Source organism: Heliangelus exortis, chromosome 2 (genome assembly GCF_036169615.1).
Source record: "Heliangelus exortis chromosome 2, bHelExo1.hap1, whole genome shotgun sequence".
NCBI classification, from domain to species: Eukaryota; Metazoa; Chordata; class Aves; order Apodiformes; family Trochilidae; genus Heliangelus; species Heliangelus exortis.
The window spans coordinates 117,777,657-117,792,514 of NC_092423.1; the positions used below are offsets into that span (position 1 = coordinate 117,777,657).

Genomic DNA, 14,858 nt, shown 5'->3' on the forward strand with positions numbered 1-14,858 from the left:
TTGTGTGGGATTTAGGGCAGCCATTACCATAGTTAGATCAATAAAAATGTTCTGAAGTTAACTCAGGTTTATCTGCCAGACATTCCAGTATTTTCTTTTGTCTCTATATCAGTAGAGAGTTGGTATTTCTTATCTACTGAAGCTCCAATCCACAATCCACTACTGGGATATAGGCTCACACAGGAAGGCTTCCTGTGTTCGACTGTTCTGCAGCTCAACTCCTAAGTGCAAAAGGCCACAAAGTTAGATTTTTAGTTTCCTTCTCTTTGGAATCCTCTAAAGCCTGGATGTTCTGAAGTGAGGAATTGTAAAATGAAGAGTCTTTGAGGGATACATGGTCAGGGATCAACAGGCTTCTCAAAAAAACCCCTCTAATAATTCAACACAGAACGATGAGCAGCTGCAAAGATGTGTTCAAACAGCTCCATCCATTTTTTAGATCTTTTCCATGTTAGGCAGCTCACATACAATTTTCCCTCTCACTAAATTGCTCTACAAAGTTTTCTCCACAAATTTTGTACCTTTTTGCACCTCAGCAACTATGAAAGCTTTGAGATGCACTATAACTAGTACCTCAAGAAAGAGGCCTGTTTCACAGATACTTGGGTACATTTAGCATAAAAGAGTAATCTGGCAAATCCTGTAGACCTTTTAGAGTGGAGAATAGCCTGCATGGGCAGGAAAGCCAAATAAAAGAAGAGCATATCTAGCTAGAACTGAGGTCCACACTGTCTTTGATAAGTGACATTGTGTAACCGTATCCTGATCTGGTCCATTTCGAGGAACCTGGTCTACCTTGCATGTATGTGTGGAGAATCCACTGCTCCTTCTGGCGGCTTAACAGCACAAGCAGTATAAAAAGAGCATGTATGGTTTTTTTTTTTAATTTCTCCTTTTCTGTGCTTTTTAATAATCCTTGATCCTTATCAGAAACCCACAGGGTTATTGGAGGATACATGCCGAAGAGCTTGAACTCATCCCTGTGTGGTGAATGATGTCTGCAGTCATACCTACCACACTGCTCCCATTCTGCTGGTTCTTCCTTTGGGAACTGGTACAAGGTTTCTCTGAATAAAGCTGTTTTCTACATCCTCTGCAGAGCTTACTGAGGTCATTGTCATGAGCAGCAGCAGCTCCATTTGGGATGAGTGATGCTACTGCTGTGACCTGTCTGCTTCTCTCCTCTACTGAAGATTACTAATGGAGTGCATGTACACACCAGAGGAGCTCCAGTGCAAAGTTTGGTGCAGAGCAACTTTTAAATTTGCCACACAAAATATTTGACGTTCAGTCTGACACAGTTCAGGTAAAAGGCAACAGTAATGCAGCCATTCTACATTTGCTGCACTAATTTAGCTGGATGCTGAACTGTGACATCATGCAACCATGACAGTGGAAAATAGACAGAGGCATGCAGCAGTGTGGGGAATCTGGTTGCTATTCAAAATACTGTTTTTTTAGTATCCTACTACCTATAGCTGCCAGAACTTCCACCTCTCCCATGCCTGTAATGGAGAAGTCTGCTGAGTTTTTCAGGTTGGAGTTGATCTCAGTAATGCATTTATGAGTCTGGGTTTTTTTGTTGTTTTGGTTTGTCTGTTTTTTTTTTAAGTCATATCTTACTGTCAAACTACTTGTCTTTAGAAAAAGTGTTGCAGCTATTTTGGATGAGAGCCTAACAGGGCAGAGCAGGTCTCCAAGAATGCTTCACCCCTCTCTTCCAGACACCTTGCTGAGTCCCATCTGGTATGAAATGAGGAGTCCATGTGTCAGCCCTTATCTTCAAAGCTCTGCATGGACCACTCATTGTTTGAAGAAGTTCTTTGCCTGGATTATTCATGAATCGTCAGCATCTACACGTAATAGTAATGTTACTGAATAATGGAGGATGAAAATTGAGGTGGACAATGAACCACTATTCTGACACAATAGATACAGGCATTATGAGTGAGTCTGAATGAATAAGTAACTTCAAAAACAAAACTGATGGATATCCTGAAGGAATGTAGACCAGATCTGGCAAGTGGGCGATAGAAATAAAATACATTCTCTCCTTCTGACAGTGGTGTTTCAGTGTGCTTCTTGCATGTATCTCCTGATCAATCCACACATCAGTCTGCTCAAAGGTATACTTATTTTTTCTTCCACGAGAAATTCTGAGCTCAGTATTGCACAATCAGACATTTCTAGGGCATTTACCTTATATCATATGCTGGTGTACCATGCCTATTGTTGCTGTAATGGACATGAGGAGGTGGTAGTGTCAAAGAGGTATTAATCTGTTCCCTCAGCAGTTAGGAAATTACATAACTGGAAATCTTGATCTTAAAACTGGAAATTTTGATCTTAATTTTTGTGGTGCTAGAAGAAAGTTCTTTCTTCCTTACAAGTCTCAAGTGAGACAGAAATCGATGCTGGTAAAGCCACATATGTCCCAGGAACTGTTTAGCTTAAAGTATATGTACGTGGGAGTACACAGGATGGAAGATTACCTTGGGTGCCATGTATTATATAATTTACAAAAGTCTAAAGGAATTATTTCTCTTTTGCTGTTTTTTATGTGTCCTTCATCCTTCCCCCCATTTTTTATTCAGGAGGCGAACTGCTTTCTATTCATGCTTTTATCTTCTGATTTTCCTACTTTAAGATCTCATGTTCAATGCTGTCAGGAAACTGCTTTAAATGAAAGTGATGTGATACACTTTTAGTGGAAGCCAAAAGAATGTGAACTTAATCTTTTTTCATAGGTTTCATTGTGTTCCATCCTGTGCCCTGCTTAAACACATTGGCCTTTTCCTTGATGAAGGTTAAGTGGGAAATATCTTAGCTGCAGCCATTGGGGTTACCCAGAAAGACTTTCCATAGATCATGTTTACTTTTTTTTTTTTTTGTGAGGTCCCCCCGAAGCCAGCTCATGTCCAGGCTGAACAAGCCTAGTTACCACAAATCGGTGCAGCAGGGCAGGTGCTCCATCCCTTGACTATCTTTGTGGATGTCCACTGAACTTGTTCCATTTTATCATTGCTGATCTTGTACTGCTGGCCCCAAAAGTGGACACAGTACTCTAGGTGCCATGAGTTTGAACTAAAAGGAGATCATCACTTCTCTCAATCTGATGGCTCTATGGCTGTTAATGCTGCCCAGGATGCTGTTGGCCATCTATGCTTCCTGAGGACACTGAAGCTCATGTGCATCTTGCTGCCTAACACGACCCATGCCTAGTGGTCTAGTGAGTCCTTCTCAGCAGAGCTGCTTCCCAGCCAGTCCATCCCTAGTCATGTAATTGCAACAAAGCCTTCCTTCCCTGATGCAGGAAATAGTATCTGTCCTCACTGAATTCCATGTGGTTCTTTCTGATCCATTGCTCCAGCCTGGCTAGGTCCCTCTGAATGGAAACTATCTCTACAGTGGATCCACTACACACCTCAATTTGGTGTCAGCCTCAAACTTGATGACAGTTTCTTATGTTGCTTAAAACACTTGTCCTCAAGCTGCTAGTTTTATGACTTATTTTGAATTCAGTTTTATTCTTGATTTTTATTCTGGTTTCTCAGTGGTTCTGAGTAGACTGGATATTTATAAAAAGAAGCTTATTAAAGCAACCCTCCATTCCATCTTGTGATCTGTTCCAAAAATATGCCATTATTCTTAGGTCAGTTGTAAATAGCTCTTCCAGTCTTCCCCAAGAATCTGCAGGACAAATATTTCTCAACAATATATATTCACATGGGTTGGTTGGTTGGTCCTCTTCCTGCTTTTTGGCCAGGCCTGTCACAGTAGATGTCTTTAATAAAATATCTTTGCAAAACTCTCTTTTGAATTCAACAGATTTCTATGCAGCCCAACTAAACAGTGTCGAAGGCTGCAATTTAAAACAAGCAAGCTAAACCCACGTGAGATTCTGGTTTTTAGTTTACATCTTATTTTGAGTTGTGGGTTTTTATTTTTTTTGAGACATTTGAGAGGACTTCATGTGAACTTTTTAAGTTCTGAAATAGATCAGTTTCAAACAACTACAGCCCGCAGTCTGGAACACTGAAAACAACATTTAAAATTTCCCTTCTGTTTTTGTCAGCAGTATTGTTGCTTCTGAGTTCCTTGTAGCTTTGGCATTGCTGACTTCCTTCATCTTCATGTTGCTTCAAGTTTTCTCCCATTACTTTTTTGTCAGTTCTCAGTAATGGTGTTTTTTCTATGTCTCTAACTTTCAAACTGCTGATTAGAGCAATCCATTTTTAGTCCAACATGTGTATCTTATTGATGCATTTATTTTCTTATAACTTTACTTTAAAATTCTATTTGCTGCTAGATAAGAACTTAACCAACAGAGCTGAAATTTATGAATTTTCAAACATTTAAAGTTTCAAAGCCATCCTAGTTTAGTGATTATTCTGGGTAATTTCAGTTCCCAGTCAGCCTGTCTGATTTCTACCTGAGTTTGCTGACACCTGTCCTCTTAAAAAGCTCCCTGCTGTCTCAGCTTAAGAACTTTGTGAATGGACTTGAAGATTCAATTTGTTCAATGCCAAGCATTTCATTAGGAACACATCACTTCTACCAACTTCTTATTATTCTAGAAAACATAATTTTAATTTCTCCTATCATAGGTTTGGGGCAAAATACCTGAATTACTTCTTTAGTGAGAAGGTTTCTTGGCATGAGAGATCAGCTGCAGGTGCATACATTATACAAGTGATGTGACCACCTGCACCATTCAGCCAATTCTTGATTATTTAAAGTGGGATATGTACTTCCTGAAGCTCAGTTCACATCTGAGCTACCTTTCCCAATGTGAGGAAAAAAAAGCTAAAATAACTTTGCTGGATTTTTCTAGAGTTGTGGTTGAGGGAAAACTTGTTTTAAATACTTGTTTATGAGGTTTAGCAAAATAACCAGAATTTCAGTGGAATTACATCTTAAAACCTGGTTACTCTCTTATTTTGGACCTTATTTTGGACTGAATTGAGCTGTCAGCAAGAGTGGTCTGTTTCAGTTTTTATCTACCCTTCTTCCCTATCCATCATCCTGTAACTTCTCAGAGGTAAGCAGTATGTGACAGAAGTCATCACCACAAACCTGTACATGTCTCTGACAGTAACAGCTTCTCTGCAGTGGCATTTATTGACTTCTTTAAATCAGTGCAAACTCATTTGTATAGGTGCAATGGAACTGTCTCAGTATTCTTGAAATAAATGTAACATTGGATGCACAGTAGCTTTGCAGATGTGTGGTAAAATTACTCCTGTGGAACAGACATATTTGTGACCACTCTCGTCTGGAGGATGTTTCTAATTTCTTTGGCAGTGCTTTTTCAATCACAAGACTTTTATCCAAATGATGGTTGAGCATCTCCTAGAACCTCCTCAAAAGAATGGATCCTCAGCAGTAGGAGGAGAATGGATCCACCTACTCTGTTCCTCAGCAGTATAATTTCAGTGTTCAGGCTCTGAGAAGGCAGAGAATTCCTTCTTGCTAGTTAAGTCTGTTCTTTGCTTAGTAGGGCAATAGATCTGAAACACAGTCTTAGACTCCTCACTTGCAGCTTGGAGCCTTGACACATCTTTACTCTGCACTGATCCATGTTCTCTGATGCCTTGGAGAGATTTCAGAATCACTTCTCCCATCTGTTGCCCCATTTATCTTCTGGAGTTTAGGTGTTCCATGGAAAATAAAGCTGAATGTGCTACATAGCAACCCCTCAACTACTCCAGTCTCTTCATCTTGATGTAAATTGAAGTAGCTATGTTCAAAACGTTAATTAATATTCTGGGCTATAAGCCAGAGTCACTGAGGAGCTCTCCTACCAGGACAGACCTCCCATTCTGCTGTCTCTGTTAGAGTGCCAGCTACCTTGACCAGGGATAGTGGTATAAAGAAATGGAACATCTGGAAGATTTAACTTCTTAATTTAGCAGAGTATGAATATCTGAAATCATGCATCAAGGTCTTGAGTTTTTGCTTCTGTCTTGGTATTGCACTATCCTGTTTACAGTGATGCTTAGGGAATACTGCTGATACTTATTTTCTGGCTTCTGTGCTTCAGGGAAAGCTAAAAACATACAACAGAAAAGCTTAATGAAAGAAAGTAGACCCAAATTTTGTAAGAGCTAAAATAGCTATTACAACTAAGAGCTTTCACAGTCCTTCATATTGCTGGAGAAAGTCAAAAGATTTATGTTTAAAAAAAAAATTCTCCCTGGAAGAGGATACTTAAGGTAGCTGAAGCTTGGCTATGATCTAATTTAGATTTTGTGAGTAGGACATGGAAAAAAATTGTTAGTAAGAGCTAATTCCACCATCATGTTTTAATAAGGGGAGTGAATGTTTGTTCTCTGTGTGTGTGTGGGAGGCACAACAATGGAAACAAATCTCTGTATCACTAGTGTTAGAATATTTAACTTAAGTTTCCATTCTTTTGGTTATATTTTACTTCAGGAGTCGCCCATTTTTGCAGTCCATGATAAGGACATCCATTCATATAACAAATTACATGGACATGAGGGAAGCAGTACAAACTATGGCTCCCAGCCAATCTGTGAGTTCTTTTGCCTCTGTCTTTAATCTAGGTATGACAATATGGTAAGATAATACTTCAACAAAACAGTATTTTTTCCTGAGAAACAAAATTTAATAGCAGTCTGTGTTATATAATATGTTGAGGATGCAAAACATCTCTGATGAAACTGTCAAGTCACCTTACTGACTGATTACTGATGCAGTATTGCTTAAGGATAATGGGTGTAATAGGTACAAGTTAATACAATAATTCCTTTAACCTCTGTTAACATACTGCAAATGTTTAGTGTCCATCATGGTAAGGTAAACCAGAGGTCTTCATTAATCTAAACAAAACAAACACATAGATGTGTTTCCAATTTTAGAAAAATTTCTCATAAATTTGCCCTTTTTCTTTTCGTATCTTGAATCAGACATAGGAAAATGTGTTTGCATGTGTGTGTTTTCCTCAAAGCACTGAAATCAATGTGGTGTGAGAATTATCTTTTCTATTCACAGTCATGCTGCTATTTGGTCACATTTCAATCCACTGGAATAAAAAAAGAAAGCAGCAGGAACTGAAAACACAGCAGCACTGTTTAAATGAGTTCAAACTTCAGTGGTGCTACAGCCTTCAACAGAAGGCAGAGCTCATTTGTATCTATGAAAGGTTTCATGTTTCTCAAAAAAAACCAATAAATAAATGAAAAAATGACATTAACAGGATAACACAAAACATTTATTACTTAGAATTATTTTCATTTCTTTTTCGAGTAATTTGTGCATTCTCAAAATCAGAGAGACAAAGTTTCTGGCAACTATTCTTCCTTGCCTCATTCCTTGCTTTCATATATTTCAGTGTCTTATATTGCTCCTTAAATATTGAAATTAAGGTTATTTTGCTTTTTTATTCATTTGTAGTGACATTGTTCTTTATCTAGAGAAGCTTATAAGGAGTAGTCAAGTTTCCATTCACAATGCATTGCTATTTTAAGTTCTGAAATGTAGGAAAAGCCTGATGGATTAAATCCCCAAGTTATTTCTCTGTCTGAAGCAACATTTTCCATAGTTTAGTTTTCTTGCTAAACAAAAAACTGTAGCTGGCTACTGATAAAACAAATCTCTCAGAACAGTTGGGCAAAGGGAGATGCTAATATTTCATCAACTAAGAAAGCATGCACATAACTGGGGGCTTATTAGTGCCCATCAAATCACATTTAAAGAATTTCCTGCTCTACCTCCCCCTTCATGTATTTTACATATATGTTAACAATTTAAGGCTATTTTCAGCTTGCGAGCATCTCCAAAATACCTAAATGGATAGATATCCTCTAAATGCAAATTATTTGTTTTCTTTTCCCACGACTGCATAGAAGAAGCAGGATTACCTTACACATTGCAGAGTAATAATGGTTTGTATAAAAGTAATTTTTGAGGAACAAGTGCCTGTCAGGTTCAGTCTATTTCAAGAAGATGCTGCCACATTTTAGACATTTCTAAGAGCAGTAGTATTTTCTTCCACTTTCTTCGGAGATTAATTCCACTGGAATAATAATGAGAATATCACCAAATCAAATCTTGTGGTTAAATCAAAGTATGAAAAATTGCAAGTTGAATGTAAAGTGTGTTGCTGTGTCAGATATTAATTCAATGTTTTATTTTCTTTTAGATCATTAATTATAATTTTTTTGCCTACTATTTTGTTTTTATAGTATTTTTACTTCACTTAATGGTAAATTTTTAGTTTGGCTTTCTGCTTGCAATTTGGAAAGCAGAATTTGGCCTTTGTTCTTTTGAAGTGTAAGAATTGTGTCCAGTTTTGTCACTAGATAGCTAACCTGAATGCAAAAATTGAATCCTAGATTCATGTGTCGAGCTAGCACATCTTTCCAAATGGAGGATAAAATGCTATGGCAAATTTTGAGTCATATCCAGAAAAAATCATGATGAAAAGTTCAATGAGCGGAGTCTGTTGTCTCGGGAAATGATATGTAAATAGATTAGTTTTATTTCATTTAATGGTTTTGCTCATGCCTGTTAAAAGCAGTATTTTATTCTTCAAAAAGGTGACACCTAGAAGATATCTTCTTTGTTTCTTCACTCAGAAATGAGGGGGGGGCCAGACATTATTTTATGACTTATGCTGAATTACCTCTTTCACATCCAGCATATTGATGATGTAAGATTTTTAGTTGGGCATCTTTAGCAGTAACTGACAGAAGCCCTTTAGAAATTAGTCTACTGAGATAAACCCACTGAGATATGAGTACCTAGAAAGATACGGGATGGGTTTTAACCCTTCACTGTTTCACAAATAGAAACAGATGTTGTATTGATCTGCAGAGGCTGATCTTTATTTTTTTTTAAACAATAGATGTTTCCATTGTTATGGAAATACTGCTGTGTGAGTGGGGAGGTCAGAATGTTCTTAAGTTGCTGGTATTTGGTGCCTTTTTATCTTCTGAGCCTATGATGAGCAAGGCTCGGTGGCATGATAACAGTGCCAGGTGGTAGGAGAGCTCTGTGAATGGTGGAGTTCCCTGGAGTGTCAGCAGTGGAGCTGCAATCCTGAGAAATATTAGGATATATCCTTATTCAGAAATACTTTTTACAGTGCTTACTGAAGGCAACAAGGACAGAAGAGGATTGAACACTCACATAAATTGCAGTTGCTCAGAGTGCTCTGCAGTCATTCCTATAGAGGTTCTAGCAAAAAAAAAAAAAAAAAAAAAAAGGTGTTGGTGACTGCTGTTGCATTTTCTTTTCCATTTATTGGGGTTTGTGAGGTCAGCCACCAAAATGTTTTTCAAGTCACTCTGTTTTCAATGAGATATGACTGCAGTCATCTTGCTCTTTTTACTTGTGTGTATAATATTTAAATAAAAGGCACTTTATGGGCACAGAAAGCCCCGTGTCCTTTAGTGGAATAAAATTGTTTCTGGGTGAAATGGGAAGCTGCTGCCTAAGGATATTCTTTGTATAGTATTGCTCTAAGGAAGTAATGAACAAGTCTCTGGCTGAGTGTGGAGAAAGATGTGGGTCTAGTATTTTCCTGTTTTCTGAAAGACCTCCCTTCTGGCATGGAACTGAATACGTAAGTTAAAGACTGACTCAGAGATGGAGTGAATCACACGCAACACTCCCTCCAGTCTCTTGGGTATTGCTTGGAGGCTTTGGGACTGTGTTTCTTTTGTGAGCTTAAATAAGATCATTTCAGCTCCAGGACATGGTAAGTCATGTATTACCACTCTTGGAATGATTTGGAAAACTCTCTATCACTAGTATATCCCAGGTAGGGAAAAAGTCCTGCACGTAGTAAAGCCTCCTATGTTTTATTATTCATCTGTGTTACATAGGAAGGATTTATCTCATTGTCACACATACACTTATACTCCCCAAAATTCCCAAATAAGATGCCATCTAACAGTATCTAAACACCTGTTGTTCAAAGGCAGAGGAGTAAATACTAATCTTGCATCCCAGCATGCTGTCAGACTTTCTTGTGGGACACTGTTATGTCTCCATCTGTACCACAGGTCGGAAATGCATTCTGACAAGGTTCCCAACCAAGGCTGTATTCAGAATTTAGAAAGTAAATGGTGCAGACAAACCTGAAGAAGAAAAATGAGAGAAAGAAAGAGAGAGAGAAGGAAAGGAAGAAAGAAATGAAAGTGCTCCTGATATTTCTTTAAACACAGCATCATTGAAAGAAAATAATGGGTACTTTTTCCATAGAATAGAATTATGGCATAACTTCCTCTCCAATGTTTAGTCATAATCAACTCATTTGTGCATATTCTGGAAAGAGTTGTACTTTCATACACTTGTAAATGTGGAGAACGAGGACTTGGAAACTTAGACAGTGTTGTCTACTATCTCCATGTATCTTATTCAGCTGTGTAACAGATTGTTCAATGCCCACTAAATTAAATGGAAAGATTTCTGTTGATTCCAATGCTACGTGGCTTCTAAATGCCATCCAATGGCTTATTGCATTGTCATGCTGCGTCATCATCCAATATATTTACCCTTTCACATGTGTAGAAAAAGAGGTTTCTGTAGCAAATGTTTCACTCCAGTTGGTGCTATTAGGAGATTCTTGATTTCACAGTATCCCATGCCCTTGAAACTGGCATCTTAAGTACAGTGGTGAGCAAGAAGGAAAAGGTAAACAAATCTCGGTTCTTTTTCAATGGAAGAAGAAGACATTTTAAACAGGCGGGGAAAGAGCTTTTGTTGTGCACATGCTGTCAGCTTATTGATTGTGAGCAGGGGTGATCTGAGGATTGTTTTTGAGGCATCTTCCCTTTGCTTGATTTGCTGTTCTAACCATTGCTTCCTTCATTAGCTTACTTTCATCTGTATGATTTGTTTTCTTTATTTTCTTTGCCATTACATTCTTGGCCATTAGAAAATGCTTTCCTTCCAATAGTTCTTTGCCCAATTTGTTTCCTATAACAACAACAATAATAGGAAAAAATACTCTTTTTTTACGAAAATACCTTTCAGTGGGATTTGCAGTCATATAGCCGAAGCTAAAAAACTGGCCTGTGGATCCTAGCCCACCCCTCCATGTAACTACAGCAAGCAATTGTAACAAAACATAGCAAGACTTCATTTATGTTTTGAAATCACAGGAATAATTTGATTAATCATCTTATAGTGTTTTCATACCCATCCCTTCTTCACATCCTCTTGTACTGCAGCAGATAGCTGATCTTTCATTGCATCATGTGCTTGAAACTTGGTCTACTTAACACAGTAAGTGAAAAAACTAGCTCTGTTGTGACTGCTTAGCCTTTCTTTATATGATGTATGTTGCTGGGAGAAAAAAATTGCTGTAGGACTACTGTGCATTCAACCAGCTCCTGTGGGAAAGGACCCGGTGCACTCACCCATCCCTAGCGATGGTCACCGAGGAGTTATTGCACTGAGAAGGTCAGCAGTGGCCACTGGGACACATAAGTTGTGTTGAGTGTGATTGACTGTGAGAGTGGTTTTATTAATTCCTAGCCTCTTGGCCCCAGCAATATACATGCCCAAGAATGCTGAGGGTATCTAGAGAGAAAGGCAAGTCTTCATTAGTTGCCCATAATTTTATTTGACATTATTGGTGAGCAAAAAATGGTCAACAGTAGAAAGTGTGAATGACAAAGAAACCCTTCAGTCTGATTATCCGGGCTATTACAGCCTTGCTAAAACATTGGAATCAGATCAGCAAAAAATAAATTATTCAGAGCTGGAGAGCAATCTCTCAAAGACAGAGAGCAAAACATGTGCATTAGGTAAAACAATAATAACATTGTTTTCTACATCTCCAATTATCTCATACCTATTTTTGTTATACATTAAGAGTGTTTAGTCCTGATTCTGAGCTTAAATTTTCAAGGTGAAATCTGGGCAGACTTAATGGTTTTCACAGCAACTATCCACATAAAAACCTGAATGAACATTGGTTTATTTTTTGTTTTGTTAGGAACCAGGCTTAACTGAACTTCCTGGTTGGAATCTAAATAAGTCTCGCTGGATTTCTGCATTGCACCTGCAGAAGCAGCTTTAGAGAGCTACTGCCCTCTGTAGATCCTGTACACTATCAGTTTAGCATTCTCAAGAAAAGAATTAAAGGAGAAAGATGACTGATGATAAATGAAGAGAATTGCTGTAACACTTTCCTGCTGAAGTTAGAGGCAATAGTCCCAGTGAGACCTATGGGACAGTTCAAAAGCCACAAAAAAAGCATTGTATGCAATGTCTTTCTTATTATGTTGGAATATGTTCCTAGGAATAATGTGTAGATAAATGCAAGAGATTTGGAGGTTTTTTTCTTTTTAAAATATTATTAAATTTATTACTTAGAAGTTCTTATAACTTTCTATTGGTTTATTTTTTACAGTAAAACAAAAGACTGAGCTGAGGAAGACTGGAAAAATAATGAAAATATTTCTTCCTTACATAAGAAAAAGGTAAGATTTAGAGGACCGTAATGTTGGTTGCAAATAGTTCTTTATAGCATAATAACAACTATGAGGTATTTTTTTAAGTTCCAAAACACTGGCAACATTTTTACTTAACTTATCCAGACTTGCACAGTCTTGGCCACCTAAAAGCCAGCGATTTCAAATACATAAGACTTTATGATTAACTGTGACAATGAGACCACTGCCAGGCACTGTATATACCACTGTATTAACCTGTTCTGAAATAGAAAAGCAAAGGTTAAATGTAATTTTGTAGCTTCATATTAGGGGGGTGTGTATTTCAGGTTCCTTGATTTACATTGTCTCCATTCTGGGTTCACTGAAGGGAGGGTTCATTCCTTCTTTTTTTTTTTTTTTTTTTTTTTTTTTTTTTTTTTTTTTTTTTTTCCCATTCCATTCCCGGAAAGCTATAAATGCCCCAATTTTTTTTCCACTCTTTTTTTGGTCCCAGGTACCCAGCTGTGCATGAAATAATGCTCCCCATATGTGTTCATTGTTCTTGTTGATGGTTTCTGTGCGAGTCACCAGAGTTTTCCTAATAAGGTTGGGTTTGACCTTTCAGAAGCTCTCCAATGAAAAATCTGTGATCACTGTCCTCAGAACAAATGGACTTCCTTGCCACTGCCCTTATAAAACAGTTGTAGGGCACAGTGAACCGTGTTTGTTCCAAAACCAGCCAAACCCCAGAGCTGTTCAAGATCACGTAAGCATTAGGCAGCCAGGCTTTGGCTGGCCCCTCCAGAAGGCTGCTGTGCCAGAGGGAGAGATGCTGAAGAAGGGGAGCTGACAGCCTGACAGAGAAAGAGACTTAACAATAGAGGAAACTAAAGTGGGTGATGTGTTGACTTCATCAGGAAAACCCTTTCTGGTGGTTTTAGTGACCCTGTGTCTGAGGCGAGGGTTTTGTGATGTACATGCTGGCTACTGGGGTAGTCAGCCCAAGTTCTGCTCCTTTCTTGTGACAGCACTGGTAGTAGTGTGACAACACAGAGAGCTAGATGACAGAGCTGACCCACATATCTGAAAACAAACATCTTTGGTGGCATGATTTTGGATGGCTGGAACAGTACCTGGTCAGATGAGTTCTTTTAGCTGTCTCCCCTCAACCCCAGGAACATGGGTGCTGGCAGAGGCTGGAGACACCCAACACCAGGATGGGTGGGGAAGGTGATGTCACTTCTGTCAGAGGGCTGTGACGAGTCAAAACTAAGGGAATGTGAAATTATAGGGCATGTCAACCAAATATTTCCTGTGCTCATGAAAATAATTGAAATAGAGGTTGTCTTTCTATGTCAATGAGACATTCTCCTGACTAGAGTCACCTATGGATCTTGCATATGTAGCTTAGGTGAGAAGAGGAGAAAGCAGATATGAAATGATTGGTTCTTGTCAAAGGAAGGCAATGAATCAGTAATTTAGATTAATACAGTAGATACTGGTAGTTACATTTAAGTTGTTGAAAGACAAAATGGACTCACTCACGATAATTTCACATTATTCTGATATTACCTCACTTTAGAAAATAACAAATAAATGAATTAACAATTATGAATGCCAAGACAAGTTTCTCCAAACTGAAAAGTCTATTAAAATATTGCAGATATTTCCAGAAAAATATCCTGACAAGTTATAGAACATAGTGTCGGACATCTAGCTATTTGAACCACCCGTTAGAATCTGAGGCTGGAGATATAAAAATTTTTTTAGGCAAACAGTAAGACTACTCTTACCTTGAAGCTATACATTTCTGTTGACAGAGCTTTCCCACAGGAAATACGAAAGAAAAGCACATTCATTTATTTTTAAGGCTAAATAAAATACGGACTATCTTTTCTGTACAGTTATTTTACAATAGTATAAATTATTATTTTTATTTATTTATTTTGCTCATGTAGAGAAACATCAGCCATAAATTTTCTTGGTTTTATTAAGGCACTGAAAAAGCAGGTACACATTGATGAGTAATTTCATAGTGAACAAAACACAAGGAAGTCAGGATCTTTAAAAATTAATTGATGCACTCTAATATTTCAACTATTTTAACTATGGCATCTTGCTTACTTGTAAGCAAGGTAATTATATGTGGGTCACCTTGGATCTGCAGGGTGATGCAGCAAAGTAGGAATGAATAATTTCAGTTTTGCAAACTGAAGGATATAATGCCTTTTCCCCTTTTTGCAGGTTTTGACTATAATAAATTCACTGAGCGAGACGTCTAGACTTCTGTCAAATGCTATGAAAATTAACCAAGGCACATTAACTGCAGGAGACCTTCAAAGGTACAAAAGCAAAATACTTATTCAGTAATTAATAAAACTAAACAAACCATCAGCATGTGCTACGTAGCCTAAGTATTATGTCAGGTCAATAATTAAGCTGTAGTAA

General features: G+C 37.9%; 1 protein-coding gene across 8 annotated transcripts in view; it reads left to right on the forward strand.

Annotated features, from left to right (window-relative positions):
• SULF1 (sulfatase 1) overlaps window positions 1–14,858 on the forward strand; it is a 138,318-nt gene that overhangs the window by 24,358 nt on the left and 99,102 nt on the right. For 6 of the 8 annotated variants that reach the window (XM_071737742.1, XM_071737751.1, XM_071737741.1 and 3 more), the window contains 2 exons: window positions 12,389–12,458; window positions 14,655–14,752. The exons of 1 other annotated variant lie outside the window; for it this stretch is intronic. The gene's annotated coding sequence lies outside the window, so the exon portion shown is untranslated. The remainder of the gene's footprint in view (window positions 1–12,388; window positions 12,459–14,654; window positions 14,753–14,858) is intronic. One more of the 8 variants, XM_071737744.1, reaches the window with a different exon arrangement.